The sequence below is a fragment of the Oncorhynchus mykiss genome, chromosome 23, assembly GCF_057628025.1.
Source record: "Oncorhynchus mykiss isolate SJ-2025 chromosome 23, ASM5762802v1, whole genome shotgun sequence".
Lineage (NCBI taxonomy): Eukaryota > Metazoa > Chordata > Actinopteri > Salmoniformes > Salmonidae > Oncorhynchus > Oncorhynchus mykiss.
In genome coordinates this window covers 11822746-11842592 of record NC_143044.1, presented here as the reverse complement: position 1 = coordinate 11842592, position 19847 = coordinate 11822746, and the positions used below count along the sequence as shown (strand labels likewise).

Below are 19847 nucleotides of genomic sequence, written 5' to 3'. Positions count from 1 at the left end.
CTTATGACAGGATATCAAACACCAGAGGAATAAATACAATGGATTTGAGCGGAGACTTGGCTAGAGGAGCATAGCAAGTGCTTGTGTGTGTGTGGGTGTGTGTGGGTGTGCGTGCGTGCGTGCATGATTGTGTGCATTTGCTGTGTTTATGTTGGACGAGGGAGCTCTATGGACAGGGTGTCTACGAAGATGATGTCCTTCAGGGGTTACTGATAGGCCATTACTGAGCCATATCCACTGCCTCTCTCAGCAGGGCAGAAGTCATCCTCCTGTTCCCCAACATCAGTAAGGCCCCTATTCTGTCCTTTTAGTATCTTGAACATGCTGTCTGTGTCGTAATATAAGTACCCCCTCTAGTGGTGACAGGTTGACATCACAAGCTGTCTTTTTGGGGGGGGACTCAGGTATGAAAGTTCACATTTCACTTTTGCTCCACTGTTACAATTGTCATTTAATCATGGACGCATTCGAGGGATAAGAGTGATAAAGACGTCTTTAGAAATATTTAATTAAATAGGTAAATCTGCTCATTAAACTGCAATAGAGGTAATTAAACTCACACACAATTAAAGGTATCCCTTCACAGCAGACAGTCCAAACATACAAGCATACATGAACTCAGTTGTAAGTCATAGCCTTGTGGGATCTATCAGCAACTCATTTCCTTTGATACGGCTATATAAAATCAATGGTTCTGCAAAAGGAATTAGCTGATCCACCATTTTGGAAAACAATGCTACTAACAGCACAAATCGTTCAACCATTAGGCCTAAAACAATATATGGGGTGTCAAAAAGAGCTACAAGACTAAGCCTACACAGAGAGCGAGAGAGAGAACAAGACAGAGGGCCATGGGGGTGAAGAAAAGAGAGTGGAAAAGTGATAGAGAGCACGAGAGAAAGAGCAAATGTGCTACAGACAGAGAGAGCGAGAACAATGAGAGGCCAGTTTGGTTTATGGGATGTTTAAGCCTCTCTTCCTCCTGTGCAGTATTTTTTTCAGAGCTGCCGGAGCATGGCACAGCTATGAGGCATAGCGTGAGGCCAGACAAACGCCCCCGTAACGCGGGCCGTAAAAATACTGAGGAGATTACACGGCTATCGGGATCAAGGCTGCGCCCCATGAGTAATGAGCCTTTAAATATAAGCAGTGGATGCTAGTGGGAGATGAGCTCCAGTCTTGACATGCTTCTTAGCATATTTGCTAGAGCCCAGGTATAAATCAGATTCCTTTAAAATAGATTTTTTTATACCACAGTGGTGGTAATTTTGATAGTGGAATGCTGTGCCAGGCAAGGAGATTGAGCACCTTCTCACCTCCAGCAGAAATAAACTCAGATCAAGTGAGCAACCAAATAGGGTTCTCTTTCATATACTAGTTTCGATGTATGACATTGGGGAAGGACAAATCAAAGTAGGAGACAGACAGGTCAAGTGGCAAATGAGGTGAGCCCCTCCCTTCATTATAAGGTGCCACCCGCCCATCCTTTAGTCATTCTCTCGTCTCTTCCTTGCAAAGAGCTCTTTTGAAGCTCTCCTCAGCACGACTTGATCCCTGTCATCCTGCTTAACTGTTCTCAGGTGAACCGCGAGATTAATGTTGCCAAATGTAGGATTTTTCAGCTCTTGTCCAACTGACCAAAAGGAAAGATTTTGGTTATTGTAGAATTAGCATCACACGGCTAGCTACTGAGACTTGGCTAGCTCACGCCGCAAGGCTTAGCCAACCTGGCTAGCTCGCCGCAAGGCCAGCTGTAAAACCAAACTAGGTTTTCTACCTGGAAATGTATCATTTACTAGCTCTCCTCTCTCGATTAGCTCAAACCATGTCCCCTTGTGCCGAGTTGACTAAACTGGCTGTCCTAGCTTCACAGCTTGTCAGTTGAGAGACACGCTTAGTTCATCGAGAGATGAAGAAAGCATGCGCTGTCTCTGGCTAGCATTGTGCTAACTAGCGAGGTTATTTGCCCACGAGGCGAACACTAGCTAGCTTCCACTTTGCCCGAGAACTAACTATCTCTCAGAGCCATGGAGCCTGCTGCCACTACACAGTGAGAACCAAGCAATGCTACTTCCCAGTTTATCAAAAGTTTTGGGGAAACATGTCAATAATCAATTGACTGGCTTTATTTATGTATATAGTATTCTCTCCGGTATGCAATCTGGTTTTCGGTCAGGTTATGGATGTGTCACTGTAACCTTAAAGGTCCTAAATTATGTCACCATTGCCTTTGATTTTAAACAATGTTGTGCTGATATTTTTATTGACTTGGACAAAGCTTTTGATATAGTAGACCATTCCATTCTTGTGGGTCTGCTAACTACCTCTTGTGTGCCTGGTTTGCCTCCTGTGTGCCTGGAATGTGTGCCATTCTTGTGTGCCTGGTTTGCTAACTAGCTCTCTCAAAGAGTGCAGTGTATAAAGTCAGAACATCTGCGGTCTCAGCCACTGCCTGTCACCAACGGAGTACCCCAAGGCTCGATCCTAAGCACCACGCTCTTCTCAATTACAGTATTCTATATAGAGAGTATTACTATACTATTAGAACATATACACTATTCTATATATAGAGTATTACTATAATATTTGAACATATACAGTATTCTATACATAGAGTATTACAATACTATTAGAACATATACAGTATTCTATATATAGAGTAGTACTATACTATTAGAACATATACAGTATTCTATATATGGAGTAGTACTATACTATTAGAACATATACAATATTCTATATATAGAGTATTACTATACTATTAGAACATATACACTATTCTATATATAGAGTAGTACTATACTATTAGAACATATACAGTATTCTATATATAGAGTATTACTATACTATTAGAACATATACACTATTCTATATATAGAGTAGTACTATACTATTATAACATATACACTATTCTATACATAGAGTTTTACAATACTATTAGAACATATACACTATTCTATACATAGACTAGTACTATACTATTAGAACCTATACAGTATTATATATAGAGAGTATTACAATACTATTAGAACATATACATATACAAGGAAAACGTCTCTGAGCCTTTTTCTAAAATGTTTTGTGAGATTGTAGAACATATTAGGAGGGATCTTAGACCAATACTGCATACAGAGTCTTTCCAGATCCTTGATATCCTACATCTACGCTTATAGACGGCCCTTCACAGTAAGGTACTTCATTGTTACCCAGGAAATATTTGTTATTGAGATTTTTTTTTAAATGCCGTATTGGGTCTTGAAGTATAGATCATTTTAATCAAGAGCTTTTATTCCTACACATAAATGTGTGGCAAAATTTGAGTCATTCTCAGCATTTCTATCCTGTCGGGAACCTCCTTATTCATACTCTGAGCTGCTTGATACATACAATGTATAATTTTTTCTTAGGGTCACCTTCCTTGAGCATGAGTGCAGGGCACCCAGTAAGCTAAAGCAAACAAATGTAACACACATACTTCACTAACGGACAGACAGGGTAGCACACACACCAAACCCCCAGTAACAGACAACTTACCTTGACCTGCAGTGGCTCGTCCATATGTACATCTATGTCCACGACTCAACTTACCTTTCATTTAAAAGTTGGGCAAAAAATATATAAAAAATTTAACAAATACGAAAAAAAATAGAAAGAGGAAAAATATCCTCTTGTAGTACAGCAGCATCTGTCAGCACATATAAAGGTGATTAATGTACAGTACATACTTTATGTATTATATGTTTAGACATGTTCAGTTTTTACAACTTCATTCTATACTGAAACATCTGCCTGTTATTCAAGATAAAGCTCAGTATAGCACCTCCACCTCTGCAGGTCTTCGTCATCTTCGTCAACCTCTGCTCAGACCTCAATCTCAGGGTTACAGGGTTACAAGAACCTCCACCAGGGGGAACTGTAGAATCCCCAAACAGTCAACCACCTTCTCCCAATATGCCTTCTCATACAAAGCAATAAAGACATGGAATGGCCTTTCTTCCTCCCTGAAAGCTTTAGCAGCCTCCAAGCCTTCTCATCTGAGACAAAAACATGGAGTCCAATCAGATGTGTTCACACTGATTTTAATCTAATATGTCACAATTACTTTTTCATTCAGCAGAAGACACACTAAAGCACATGAGCAATTTCAATAGGTGCAATAACTGGTCTGACTTCTGTTTTGAAATGTGTCTGTACTGTATGTCCTGACCTCTGTTTTTATATGTATGTTGTCTGTTCGTATGTAATGTTTTCATGTTTATACGTCCACCTGCCCGGAGACTTTAGATGTGTCACGGATCCCTCCGGAACATTCATCACGCACACCTGTCCCCTATTCCAACTGATTAGTATTTGTATATATGTGCCCTTTGGTTTCCATGGTCTGGTCGATTATTGTTACAATGTCCGTTGGTGCCTGTGAGCACCTGTGCTGTGTGTTTTGGACTTTCGTGCCCTTGTGGATTGCGCAGATGATTACAGGTCTCGTCCCGTGTGATAATCATTGTGCATTTGTGTTATTTATTTGGGGTACTCCTTGCTCTTTTGTTTGGGTTTCAACCCTGTGTTTTGTGTACGTGTTTGTTTGTTTCTTGTCCCCGTGCCTTTTACACGGCACGCTGTAATTTTCGGGGTAATAAAAAAAAAAACTATTCATTCCTGCGCTTGTCTCTCGGAATCATTGTTACCAACGTGACAAGATATAAATGAGCTGTTAGTTAAATCTGGTGCCACGCATGACTTCTCATTGCTGATCCATGTTTTTGTTGTACAGTACCAGTCAAACATTTGGACACCTACTCATTCAAGGGTTTTGCTTTATTTTTTTACTATTTTCAACAATGTAGAATAATAGCGAAGACAAACTATGAAATAACACATGGAATCATGTAAACAAATCAAATATTATATTTTAGATTATTAAAAATAGCCACCCTTTGCCTTTGACAGCTTTGCACACTTGGCATTCTCGCAACAAGCTTCACCTGGAATGCTTTTCCAACAGTCTTGAAGGAGTTCCCACATTTGCTGAGCACTTGTTGGCTTCTTTTCCTTCATTCTGCAGTCCAACTCATCCCAACCATCTCAACTGGGTTGAGGTCGGGTGATTGTGGAGGCCAGGTCATCTGATGCAGCACTCAATCACTCTCCTTCGTTAAATAGCCCTTACACAGCCTGCAGGTGTCTTGGGTCATTGTCCTGTTGAAAAACAAATGATAGTCCCACTAAGCACAAACCAGATGGGATGGAGTATCGCTGCAGAATGCTGTGGTAGCTATGCTGGTAAAGTATCTTCTGCATCAAAGGTAACTCTGGGTCTTCCTTTCCTGTGGCGGTCCTCATGAGAGCCAGTTTAATCATAGCGCTAGATGGTTTTAGCGACTGCACTTGAATAAACTTTCAAAGGTCTTGAAGTTCCATATTGACGGACCTTCATGTCTTAAATGAATGGGCGGCAGGGTAGCCTAGTGGTTAGAGCGTTGGACTAGTAACCGGAAGGTTGCAAAAATAAGAATTTGTTCTTAACTGACTTGCCTAGTTAAATAAAGGTAAAAAAAATGGACTCATTTCTCTGCTTATTTGAGCTGTTCTTGCCATAATATGGACTTGGTCTTTTACCAAATAGGGCTATCTTCTTTATACCACCCTACCTTGTCAGAACACAACTGATTGGCTCAAACACAGGAAAGAAATTGCACAAATTAACTTTTAACAAGGCACACCTGTTAATCAAAATGCATTCCAGGTGACTACCTCATGAAGATGGTTGAGAGAATGCCAAGAGTGTGCAAAGCTGTCAAGGCGACTTTGAAGAATCTCAAATAGAAAATATATTTTGATTTAACACTTATTTTGGGTTACTACATGATTCCATGTGTGTTATTTCATAGTTTTGATGTCTTCACTATTATTCTACAATGTAGAAAATAGCAAAAATGAAGTTAAACCCTTGAATGAGTAGGTGTGTCCAAACTTTTGACTGGTACCGTACATTTTCAAATATATGTAATAAATAAAATCAATCATTGTAAGGAAAAATAGGAATGCCTATACCCACTTCAGCCTCATCTTCTGCCTCATCATCCTCTTGAGGAAAGGATGCTAGGGAAGAGGTCTTTTTCATCAATCATTTCAAGCAATATTATCATATTACCATATATTTCCGCAAATATAAATGTTTCATTACTTGAAATAAAAAAATAGGGTCTACCCTCATCATCCTCAGACACACTCTTACCCTGTTTCTACTTTGCAGGGGCATCCTCCACTGAGTGAGGTTCCTCTAAACCACTGAGAAGACATGTCAGATTGGAGGTAGATTGCCTCTTCTTACACACACACATACATACAAATATATACCTTCCTTAAGGAAGAGCAGGATGACCAGTAGAGCAAACAGTAACACACACACACACAAATACACTGGACCATCTCCTATTACCTCAATCCTGCACTGACGAAGTGTATGTTTACAGAGATATGCCTGCTAAATTGTATCCTGTATTTGTCCTGCAGTCGCTGAAATGTGTTGTGTTTGGTGTAGTATTCCCCCTCTGTGTAAAACGAATAGCACAAATAGCAGGACACGAGAGATGCTGTAGAGGAGTCAAATTTAAGCTTTGGAATGAGTGTACATGGAAGTACCATGGGGAAGACTGTGATTTACAGTTCCCAACAATGCGGGTTCAATCCCAGTGCTACCCATATGACAAAATACTACAGTACTTACTGTAGAATTCTGTATTTCAGTAAATACTTTAGTCCGCAAAAACACTACAGTGAATACTATACTATCATTGGTGTAGTGCAGAGTATACACTGTATACCCACTTAGTTTTCAGTGGGCATTGAGTATACTAACTTCTTAATCCCCACGATGTGTATCAAAGTAGTGTAGTGGAGGTATGCGCCGTATCAATTAATAAGGCTGATGGAACAGATTAAAATGTTTAGCTTAAAATACAGACAAACTATTATTGCTTCACATTTTAGTCCCAGCAATGTTCACATTGCATCGTAGGTTCATAACTCTGCCTATTGGCCTGTCCTGGGAGACACACAGAGCCAACAGGTGATAGATTGATGCCTCTGCCTTGTGTGTGTATGTGTGTGTGTGAGAGAGAGAGTGCTACCTTTATCCCCCCACTAGAATCACCATACTTTAATTAGGACAGCTTCTCCATCCTGGAGGGGGAAATCCATCATTTCCAGGTCCAGGGACATGTACTAGTTAGTCTGGGGCGACCTAAATGCCAGAACCGGACAAGAACCTGACACCCTCAGCACACAGGGGGACAAACACCTGCTTGGAGGTGACAGCATTCCCTCCCCCATATTCTGCCCTAGGCACAACTATGACAACATAGCCAACAAAAACGGGTCACAACTCCTGCAGTTCTGTCACACGCTGGGTATGTACAGTGCCTTTCAAAAGTATTCATCCCCCTTGGTATTTTTACTATTTTGTTGCATTACATCCTGTCATTTAAATTAATTTTGGATGGATTTCATGTAAAGAACATACACAAAATAGTGAAAATCTGTGAAGTGAAATACAAAATGATTACTAGTTTCAAAAACTTAAATAAAAAAATGTGAAAAGAGGTGTGTGCATATGTTTTCACCCCCTTTGCTATGAAGCCCCTAAACAAGATCTGGTGCAACCAATTACCTTCAGAAGTCACATAATTAGTTAAATAAAGTCCACCTGTGTGCAATCTAAGTGTCACATGATCTGCCACCTGTTCTGAAAGGCCCCATAGTCTGCAACACCACTAAGCAAGGGGCACCACCAAGCAAGCGACACCATGAAGACCAAGGAGCTCTCCAAACAGGTCAGGGACAAAGTTGTGTAGAAGTACAGATCAGGGTTGGCTTATAAAAAAATATCTGACATTTTTAACATCCCACGGAGCACCATTAAATCCATTATAAAAAAAATGAAAGAATATGGCAGTACAACAAACCTGCGAAGAGAGGGCAGCCCACCAAAACTCAAGGAACAGGCAAGGAGAGCATTAATCAGAGAGGCAACATCGAGACCAAAGATAAGATCTCCACAGCGGAGATTGGAGTATCTGTCCATAGGACCACTTTAAGCTGTACACTCCACAGAGCTGGGCATAACGGAAGAGTGGCCAGAAAAAAAGCCATTACTTAAAGAAAAAAATAAGCAAACACATTTGGTGTTTGCGAAAAGGCATGTATGTGGGAGACTTCCTAAAGATATGGAAGAAGGTACTCTGGTCAGATGAGACTAAAATGTAGCTTTTTAGAAAAAGCTGTTTCAGTCTTCCAGAGATTTGAGACTGGGACCGAGGTTCACCTTCCAGCAGGACAATGACCCTAAGCATACTGCTAAAGCAATACTTGAGTGGTTTAAGGGGAAACATGTAAATGTCTTGGAATGGCCTAGTCAAAGCCCAGACCTCAATCCAATTGAGAATATGTGGAATGATTTAAAGATGGCTGTACACCAGCGGAACCCATCCAACTTGAATGAGCTGGAACAGTTTTGCCTTGAAGAATGGGCAAACATCCCAGTGGCTAGATGTGCCAAGCTTATAAAGACATACCCCAAGAGACTTGCAGCTATAATTGCTGAAAAAGGTGGCTCTACAAATTATTGACTTTGGGGGGTGAATAGTTATGCACGCTCAAGTTTCTGTTTTTTAGTCTTATTTCTTGTTTGTTTCACAATCAAAAATATTTTGCATCTTCAAAGTGGCAGGCATGTTGTGTAAATCAAATGATTATAATCCTCCAAAATATCCATTTTAATTCCAGGTTGTAAGGCAACGAAATAGGAAAAATTCCAAAGAGGGTGAATACTTTCGCAAGCCACTGTATATATCAACAAATTGGCGAGGGCAGTAGAACAGTTTGCAGCACCCGACCTCACCCTACTAGAATCTGAAGTCAAATGTCTACTGTTTTCTGATGATCTGGTGCTTCTGTACAGATTCTGGAACACCAGGAACGCACAATCCCTCCATCAGTGCTCAGACTGTCCACAATAGGCTGAGAGAGGCTGGACTGAGGGCTTGTAGGCCTGTTGTAAGGCAGGTCCTCACCAGACATCACCGGCAAGAACGTCGCCTATGGGCACAAACCCACCGTCGCTGGACCAGACAGGACTGGCAAAAAGTGCTCTTCACTGACGAGTTACGGTTTTGTCTCACCAGGGTTGATGGTCAGATTCACGTTTATCGCTGAAGGAATGAGCGTTACACAGAGGTCTGTACTCTGGAGCGGGATTGATTTGGAGGTGGAGGGTCCGTCATGTTCTGGGCCGGTGTGTCACAGCATCAACGGGCTGAGCTTGTTGTCATTGCAGGCAATCTCAACGCTGTGCGTTCTCCTCCCTCATGTGGTACCCTTCTTGCAGGCTCATCCTGACATGACACTCCAGCATGACAATGCCACCAGCCATACTGCTCCTTCTGTGCGTGATTTCCTGCAAGACAGGAATGTGAGTGTTCTGCCATGGCCAGCGAAGAGCCCAGATCTCAATCTCATTGAACACGTCTGGGACCTGTTGGATCGGAGGGTGAGGGCTAGGGCCATTCCCCCCAGAAATGTCTGGGAACTTTCAGGTGCCTTTGTGGAAGAGTGGGGTAACATCTCACAGCAAGAACTGGCAAATCTGGTGCAGTCCATGAGGAGATGCACTGCAGTACTTAATGCAGCTGGTGGCCACACCAGATACTGACTGTTACTTTTGATTTTGAATCCCCCCCCCCCCCCTCCCCCTTTGTTCAGGGACACATTATTCCATTTCTGTTAGTCACATGTCTATGGAACTTGTTCAGTTTGTCTCAGTTGTTGAATCTTCTGTTCATACAAATATTTACACCTGAAGTTTGCTGAAAATAAACAGTTGACAGTGAGAAGATGTTTCTTTGCTGAGTTTATATTTCCCATTCCAATAAAGCCCCTTGAATTTAATTGAATAGAGAGAGAGAGAGAAATGCTCTCTGTCAGGCTGAACTACTGACCTCTGCTACATGATTGTGACTGACACTTCAGCCCTGGCCCCATACCTCCCTGGGGTCTACCCTGGTCACTCTGCCTATCTGTGCCAGATGCTGAGTGTCTTAGACCTGGAAGAGAGCCATGTGGCCCTCTTTGATCCATACCTGCTACATACACCTTTCTCATGTGCCAGCTGGTTGAATGTCAGTGAAGTATACTGTAGGAATCCTCCTCCTGTGGTAGGAATCCTCCTCTTACTTTTAAAATGAAAGACAATTTCTCAGCAGCATTGGGTTGTTTATCGGTCAAGGAACCCTTCCTCCCCTACTACCCCCTGCTACAGGAATATCCGTGCAGCAGTCTGCATGTATTTCTCTGTTAAGCTACCGGAATGAGCTGTCACCCACAGACTGACTCCACTCCAGTGCTATAGTAGGCAGCTCTAGGGTTGTGTAAACCTCTTCATTATGGATAAGTCTAACATAGCGCTACTCTCCTCAGGCGATAATGGGAAGGATGCAGTCACGGGCTAGCCTGCGAGGAAGGAGGAGAAAGTACAGTACAACTAGTTCATTTCTCAAAGTTTTTCATTTCATGTAATGATGGAATGGTGTTGAAAGACATTGTTTCTTGGGCTAGTTTTGGTACTGTTGTCTTTCCTATGGAAATTGAGATTTATGGGGAAAGTATTGGGTTTCCACTGTGATAGCAAAAATGATACCAGAGTATTACTGGGACTGCATTACAAGGTCAGTGGCGGTATCATCTTCAGATATGACGTCAGGGAGACACAGAAATAGTATCTCTCAATGGAGGGAGGCCTATATGTGACGTCGAGCCACCCGGTCTTCGTGTGTGTGTGTGTGTGTGCGTGTGCGTGTGCGTGTGTGTGTGTGTGTGTGCAAGAGTGTAAATGTGTCTGTGTGAATGATGAATTCTGTCACCAGTGGGACTGTATAGGATGATGTGAATTTCAGAGCGGCAATTGTGAAATATCTCCTTTAGGCTGTACAGTACAGCAGGTTTTACATGATTCTCACTGACATGTGTCATGTTGGATGTCCTCCACTGCTTGACTCTGTCTGTCTGTCTGTCTGTCTGTCTGTCTCTTTGTCTTTAATCTTATGTGACCTCGGCGGATCTCACCTCCACTTAATTTCAATTGTTTCTCTCACTGATGACGGTTACCACTATGTTTTCTCAGCCACTTGCTAACACCCACATCATTTATAACTAAGAACAAGCTAGTGTCTCTGTGAGAAATCAGTGTCTTGGGAATGTATTACCACAGTTAGACATTTTTCATATTTGTTCTCTTTAGTAGGATGAGTATAAAAACCCTGCCAGTGAGGATGGATCTATTGTTCACCCCCAAACGTCTCTCTCCCTGAGATCCGCCTGCATGCCTAAGAGCCTGCCTACCTGAGAGCCTGCCTGCCTACCTGCCTGAGAGACTGCATGTCTGCCTGCCTAAGAACCTCAAGACACAATGAGTCACTTAGTCTTCTCATGAATAAATCCCACCTGCCTTATATACTCTACGCTTCTTTCTTTCCAAAATATTTCTTGGGAGTTCGCTGGTGTCTCTGTCATGGAGAACACAAATGCTTGCACACTAAGCAGTAGAGGCAGCAGGCACACTGACACAGTGTCAATTCACACACAGCCTAGGGTTGAGTTACATACTGTGGGCTCATTTAGTCAAACCCACATATTTAAACCATACTCTTTTGCCCACGGTAAACATAAATCACCAAATGGGGTTGTCCGCCATGATCCTACCACATTGAAACAATATCTCCATGAGATCCTATCACTACCGAGAGTGTGTTGTGTTTTTTAAAACTGGTAGATGTTTTTTTTCTGTTTGTTCGGTTATTTCCCATCTATGTGTGGCTCCATGGAGGCAGAGGAATCTTATGCCCTTCTCTTTCTCCCCCCACCCCTTCTCTGTGGGTCAGTAAAAAAAAGGTCTCGGGAATAAAATAGCTGTCTGCTTTGGCCCTATAATGTAGGAAATGGACTTGTTTCTTTGGCATCGATTTCCTTTCCGCTTCATTGGAAAGCAGCGTTGTGGAGGCTATCCTAAGAGCGGCGGGTCGATAGGCCTACGAAGTGGAAGGAAGCCAGGGGATGTTGTTCACTGTACAGGCCCTAATTGAAGTGCTCTCTGTCACCTCCGGCCGCATGGCAAATGGCTCAAGACTATGCCCAAGGGTCAGTATGCGCTTTACACCTCTGAAGGGCCAAAAATGTGTCTCTCTCTCTATAGTATCCAGAGGACTGACTATGGAATGTGATATACGTGATACTAGACATGGATACTATAGTATTATTCTATCTGAAACTTGTTCTCTGAGTAGAACTCTGAAGCTACCTACATGGATGTATGATCTCTGTGGTCAGTTGTATCTGTACAGGGTGAACTAAATGACTCTATGCAAAGGAATTTCATTGTGTATTTGCATTGGGTAATCAGGTTACTGTAAACTTGGTATCGTTTGATTGGTCAGTGGTGGTTGGTTGTGGTTTGAAAAATGTACACCATCAGATGTTAGAAATGAAATTGAAGTTCTGTTGTTCTCTCTCGTATCCTGTACATTGGAGGTTTGGTTTTATGATACTTTCTCATTTCCCAGGCTTTTAAGCCTCTGTTCCTGCTTTGTCTTGTAAGTTAACCTTAGGATATATATGCCTAGAATTATGCTTTGTTAATCTCAGTGCTGCCTTGTAACTTGAGCTTTATGCCTTGTATGTGAATCCATTCATCTGTCCAAGTTATTCAATAATACTTGCTTTGATATTCACTTCTCATGACCATTTCTTTATCTTAGTCAGCTAAACGCATAATACTTGATTGCACACGGTTTTACTGTCATGTTAAATGGAGTCAGATAAAGAGAAACATTTACAAAACGAATGACAAAATCTTATCATGGGTCGCATGTGAGGTATATATAATATACACATATCAAATACTACCCCACTACAGATGTGATGCTGCTCTACTCACTGATCACCAGATAGGGTTCACTGTGCGTTCACATATGAGTGGTTACCAGTGGTGATTTTGTCCAAATGGTATTGGGCAATGAAAGAGTAATACTTTGTCGAAATCTATTTTCATATTCGCTTCAGATCTTGATGGTGAGTGAATGTCCTCTGAAATAGGATATGGTTGTCTGGTACTACTGTACTGTACTATGTTGACTTACACTAATGAAGATCTACTTGTCAAATACTTCCCTTATGTCACTCTCTGTCAGATAATGTGCTTTTGAGAATCCAGCCACAAGTGTCACATTCTGATCCAACTACAGGCTTCAGAACTGAAAAGAAATCTTCCGTCATTACTTCAATTTGACCACTAATAGGTCTAATATCACTAATACTGTGCGGAGGAAATAATCATTGATAAAGCTTCTGTTCTGGGAATTGAATGAGAGCAAAACCGGTGCTTTCCTATGGTTACAGAAAGGTAACTTAATAAATCAATATGATTCTCCATATGAGCATCAGGAGCGTAGATAGATCGATTGATGCTCTGTGTTTTCAAGGCTTATTATCTATGATTAAACTGAAACGTGAGAGACGGGAGGCATTGATTCTGCTTGTTGTTTTCCACAGCAGACTTTTCACAGGGTCTACCCTATGTTCCCTCGGCACTATGTTCCCTCAGCCCTATGTTCCCTCAGCCCTATCTTCCCTCAGCACTCTGTTCCCTCAGCACTATGTTCCCTCAGCCCTATGTTCCCTCAGCCCTATATTCCCTCAGCCCTATGTTCCCTCAGCACTATCCCTATGTTCCCTCAGCCCTATGTTCCCTCAGCCCTATGTTCCCTCAGCCCTATGTTCCCTCAGCCCCAGCAGCAGCGGCTGTGTCTGTAGAAGGCACTGTAGTTGTCAACGCAGCTGGAGCTTGTGGTTGAAGGATTGTAGTTTACCTCATGGCCAGGAGGTGTCAACATTGTTTTTCACCCTGTGAACTATACCTTCCACATGTGTTTTTCAATGGAGTTGCAAAACAATTGTGTGTGTGTGTGTGTGTATATACAGCTCTGGAAAAAATTAAGAGACCACTGCAAAATTAGCAGTTTCTATGGTTTTGCTATTTATAGGTATGTGTTTGGGTAAAATAAACATTTTTGTTTTATTCTATGAACTACTGACAACATTTCTCTCAAATTCCAAATAAAAATATTGTCATTTGGAGCATTTATTTGCAGAAAATGACAACTGAATGATGCAGTGTTGTCAGACCTCGAATAATGCAAAGAAAATAAGTTCATATTCATTTTTAAACGACACCATACTAATGTTTTAACTTAGGAACAGTTCAGAAATCAATAATTTGGTGGAATAACCCTGATTTTCAATCACAGCTTTCATGCGTCTTGGCATGTTCTCCACCAGTCTTTCACATTGATGTTGGATGACTTTATGCCACTCCTGGCGCAAACATTCAATCAGCTCGGCATTGTTTGATGGCTGGTGACCATCCATCTTCCTCTTGATCACATTCCAGGGGTATTCAATGGGGTTCAGGTCTGGAGATTGGGCTGGCTATGACAGGGTCTTGATCTGGTGGTCCCCCATCCACACCTTGATTGACCTGGCTGTGTGGCATGAAGCATTGTCCTGCTGGAAAACCCAATCCTCAGAGTTGGGGAACATTGTCTGAGCAGAAGGAAGCAAGTTTTCTTCCAGGACACCCTTGTACGTGGCTTGATTCATGTGTCCTACACAGACAAATCTGCCCGATTCCAGCCTTAATGAAGCACCCCCAGATCATCACAGATCCTCCACCAAATTTCAGTGAGTGCGAGACAGTGGCTTGTAGGCCTCTCCAGGTCTCGCACCCACTGTGAAATTTGGTGGAGGATCGGTGATGATCTGGGGGTGCAAATAAATGCTCTAAATGACAATATTTTTTATTTTGAATTTTGGATAAATGTTGTCAGTTTTGTGTGTGTGTGTGTGTGAGTGTGTGTGTGTGTGTGTGTGTGTGTGTGTGTGTGTGTGTGTGTGTGTGTGTGTGTGTGTGTGTGTGTGTGTGTGTGTGTGTGTGTGTGTGTGTGTGTGTGTGGACATTTTGTGTGCGAATGTGGCAGGTTCCCGTGAAGGAGAAGCCTCTGTACTTCCAACTAGACACACACACAGACATGCACAGCCCAGACAGACACGCATAGCCCAGACACACACACACAGCCCATACAGACACACACAGCCCAGACAGACACACACAGCCCATACAGACACACACAGCCCATACAGACACACACAGCCCCGACAGACACTCACAGCCCGGACAGACAGACACAGACAAGACAGACACACACAGCCCAGACAGACACACACAGCCCAGACAGACACACACAGCCCATACAGACACACACAGCCCAGACAGACACACACAGCCCATACAGACACACACAGCCCAGACACACACACACAGCCCATAAAGACACACACAGCCCATACAGACACACACAGTCCAGACACACACACACACACAGCCCATACAGACACACACAGCCCAGACAGACATACACACACAGCCCAGACAGACATATACACACAGCCCATACAGACCTACACAGCCCAGACAGACACACACAGCCCGGACAGACAGACACACACAGCCCAGACAGACACACACAGCCCAGACAGACACACACAGCCCGGACAGACACACACAGCCCAGACAGAAACACACAACCCAGACAGACACACACAGCCCAGACAGAAACACACAACCCAGACAGACACACACAGCCCAGACAGACATACACACACAGCCCAGACAGAAACACACAACCCAGACAGACACACACAGCCCAGACATTGCTTCGCAATCCTGGTCTGAATCGGAGTAACAGATCTCAGACATACACTACCCTCCAGACTGATGATGGTTATGAGAGGTGCTGTCAAGTCGGAATTCCTTCTGCTCGGAGTGGCCATACTAGGCTGTCTCTTCTGCGTGCCTCTCGGCCTCATCTTCATCCTGGTGGATGACCAGGGCTATGGGGATGTGGGCTACCATGGCTCGGACGTCCACACTCCGGTCCTGGACCAGCTGGCTGGGGAGGGGGTGAAGCTGGAGAACTGCTATGTCCATATGTCCAGTCAATTTGCTCGCCCTCATGCAGCCAGCTCATGACTGGACGGTGAACATTGCATGTTGTTTTGAATAGGTATGTATGTGTTTGGAACAATAGTTTGAAGGTTCTAACCGTGATCCCTGACAATAAATTGGTTCTGACAATCTTGCTTTAGCTCTCATCTCACCTTCCCCTCCTCTCCCCCTTTTCCCAGGTACCAGATCCATACGGGCCGCCAGCATTCCATCATCCGGGCGCGTCAGTCCCTGTGCCTGTCCCTGTGCCTGCCCCTGTGCCAGTCCCTGTGCCTGCCCCTGTGCCTGCCCTCAGATGTGCCCACCCTGGCTGAACTTCTGCAGGAGGCAGGCTACAGCACCCAGATGGTAGGGAAGTGGCACCTGGGCTTCTGGTGATCACTTCTCCTATGAGAGCTGTGACCAGGCTGAGGCCTGCTGCTTTGACCTGCACGACGGGGAGAGACGACCTGGAGCTGAGCAGTAACTACTCAGCAACACTCTACATAAAGAGGTGAGGTCAGCCTTTACACACATCTTTCGTTGTGTTGTAATTAATGTACGAAAAGGAGCTTGTCTAGTACTAAACACTACTGTGCATGTTGGAAACGGAATGAAGAGGTTTTTAGAGTGTTCTTGGTAAAGTGATTCGCATTTGATTATAATTGGGCACTTCAAAGTCTTCAGCTATTTCAAAGATTAGGAAGATTAGGTATTTTACATAATGTCTCAGTTATATAAAGAAGTAACCCAGACCTGGTGGCCTACTCCTCTTTCCATCCAGGGTTCAGAAGATCCTGAGGGCCCATGACCCCTGGAAGCCCCTCTTCCTGTTCCTGGCACTCCAGGCCATCCACACACCCCTGCAGGCACCAAACCACTTTCTGCGACGCTGCAGTAGCCCGGACAACTGCCTGCGACAACACTATGCAGCTATTCTGAGCTGTGTGGACGAGAGTGTGGGGGAGCTGGTGCAGTAGCTGAGAACCAGTGGCCTCTATCAGAACTCTGTTCTGGTCTACTCCTCAGACAACGGGGGCCAGCCTTTCTCTGGGGGCTGCAACTGGCCCATGCGTGGAGAGAAGGGTACCTACTGGGAAGGGGGAGTGCGAGCAGTGGGTTTCGTCCACAGCCCATTCCTGAAGCGGAAAGGGAAGGTGAGAAAGGCGCTGATCCATGTTTCTGACTGGTACCCCCTCCCCCCGTTGTCTCTGGTGTAGGGGGCCATCAGCCAGGGGCTGCCCTACCCCCGCACTGAGATCTTGTTCAATATCGACCCGGTATCGATGGCCCAGTGAGGCAGACTCCAGGCCCTCAACAGCTTCGGCATCTGGGACACAGCAGTGCGGGCAGCCATACGGGCTGCGGACTGGAAGCTGCTGACTGAAAATGTAGGGGACTGTGTGCCGCCTCAGACCCTGCCCGGGGGGGTCCAGCAGTAGCAGGACATGGGGCAACACCGGGACCCTTATGAGATGTCAAACCTGGCTGATGCACGGCCGGAGGTGGTCAAGATACTGCTGACCAGACTGGCCGAGTACAACCAGGTGCCCCCCCCCGATGACCCACCTGATGACCACATGGTGGACCCCTCAGCTCCATGGGGGGATGTGGACACCTTGGCTGGATAAGGCAAGGCGCCAGGGGGCAGCAGGGAGGGGGAATAGTAGTAAGATGAAGCACTGTAAGGTGTGCAAACTGCAAGCCCTCTTTAAGAATGTGGGCTCCCAGATGCAGAGGTCCTCTCTGTTCTTTTAGTCCTCAGAGGGATGGAAGGAGCACGTGGACAGACAGGTAGGACTGACAGACTTACATGAGACTGGATCTTAGTCACTGGCTGTCCCCTGGCCACCAAGGAGGTTGCAACTGTAAGATTGATGTTGAGGGTGAGTTTTTGACGTCTCATCTGCCCATCAACAGGACAAAATCAGAATGACACTCAGACACCCAGAGGGATATTTCTTGAACTTTTTTAAAAGTTGTACTTGGTGATATAATGGACCGTCCAGGCTAGACGCTGCTTATGGCATACTCCTATGTTGCCTAACCAACTCTAAACAACACCTTACTGCATCAAAATCATAAATTGGGGATTGGCCAGCATAAACTTAGCCAGAAATTCTGTGGCTGTTGTGCTCTCCAGTGCGGTCACAGTACAGTACACCCAAAACCCAAGCCACGTTCCAGACATACACTTTTAGACAAAAAGATTCCAAAAGGGTTCTTCAGCTGTCCCCATAGGAGAACGCTTTCTGGTTCCACATAGAACCCCTTTGGGTTCAATGTATTACCCTCTGTGGTAAAGGTTCTACCTGGAACCAAAGGGGTTCTTCAAAGGCTCCTCATATGGGGACAGCTGACAACCCCTTTTAGGTTCTAGATAGCTCCTTTTTTTCTAAGAGTGTATGTGGCTCACACTGTAAGTGTGATATACCGGCTAGCAAATCGCGGAATATGAAAGAATGCAGACGTAACTGGAGCAGACTGGATCAGGGTGGCACTTAGGGTTTGGATGTGTCACATTATAGAAGCCAGATCACATCAGATCAGATCAAATCTGAGGCTTGCAACTCTTGCCTATAAGCCATTTGTGTAGGAACTAATGTGTGATTATGCCTGTACTGTATATAATGTAGGTAACATTCAGCAATTCTGCAGCAATCCCACACACAGAAGGGAGAAACACTGTACATGTCTTATTTCCAGCAACAAGCTGCCTACTACTTCCCTGCCTCCTCCTTTCTCCCTCCAGCCAAGTCTCACCCTTCCCTCTTGTCTGATCTCTCACTCTTTCTCCCACTCTCTCTCATTTCATCTGATTTTCTCTTGCTCTTTGCCTCTTTCCTACAGCGGTAGGAACATGTTCTTCATCCTCCTCCTCCGCCCTCTTCATCGCCTTCTTCTCATATTCTTCTTCCTCCTCACTCTTTCTCCTTTCATTCGGGGACCAGGTCAGTTTGTAAGTAATAGGCAGGATGCATGTGAGTCAGAATTGAGATCTGATGTACAGAGTTACATAAACAGAAAGGGGGAGGAAGGCTTCCGAGGGGGGCAGCAAGGCCATGCTGTTTGAAGCACTCCCTGCCTTATCTGTTCTCTCGCCATTTGAAAAGAGGTACATATCCTGACATGCCGGTAAGTGTCTATGTATAGCTTGATGCTAATGGTATACTGAAATGCGTTCTGCCGTTTGCGGCTTTCCATTCATAAAGAGACTCTGACACAATGTGTTGGTGATTTTGTCACTTGTGTTGAACATCTGTGTGTACAGTCGTGGCCAAAAGTTTTGAGAATGACACAAATATACATTTTCACAAAGCCTGTTTGAATGATGGCAATTTGCAAATACTCCAGAATGTTATGAAGAGTGATCAGATGAATTGCAATTAATTGCAAAGTCCCTCTTGCCATGCAAATTAACTGAATCCCCCAAAAAAACATTTCCACTGCATTTCAGCCCTGCCACAAAAGGACCAGCTGACATCATGTCAGTGATTCTCTCGTTAACACAGGTGTGAGTGTTGATGAGGACACGGCTGGAGATCACTCTGTCATGCTGAGTTCGAATAACAGACTGGAAGCTTCAAAAGGAGGGTGGTGCTTGGAATCATTGTTCTTCCTCTGTCAACCATGGTTACCTGATAGGAAACATGTGCCGTCATCAGTGCTTTGCACAAAAAGGGCTTCACGGGCAAGGATATTGCTGCCAGTAAGATTGCACCTAAATCAACCATTTATCGGATCATCAAGAACTTCA

General features: G+C 44.0%; 1 pseudogene across 1 annotated transcript; it reads left to right on the top strand.

The window, feature by feature from the left end:
* Window positions 1-15883: 15883 nt before the first annotated feature.
* Window positions 15884-19847, top strand: LOC110502445 (arylsulfatase I-like; annotated as a pseudogene). Its single transcript, XR_016490963.1, has 3 exons — window positions 15884-16142; window positions 16291-16604; window positions 16875-19847. The product of XR_016490963.1 is annotated as an arylsulfatase I-like (transcript).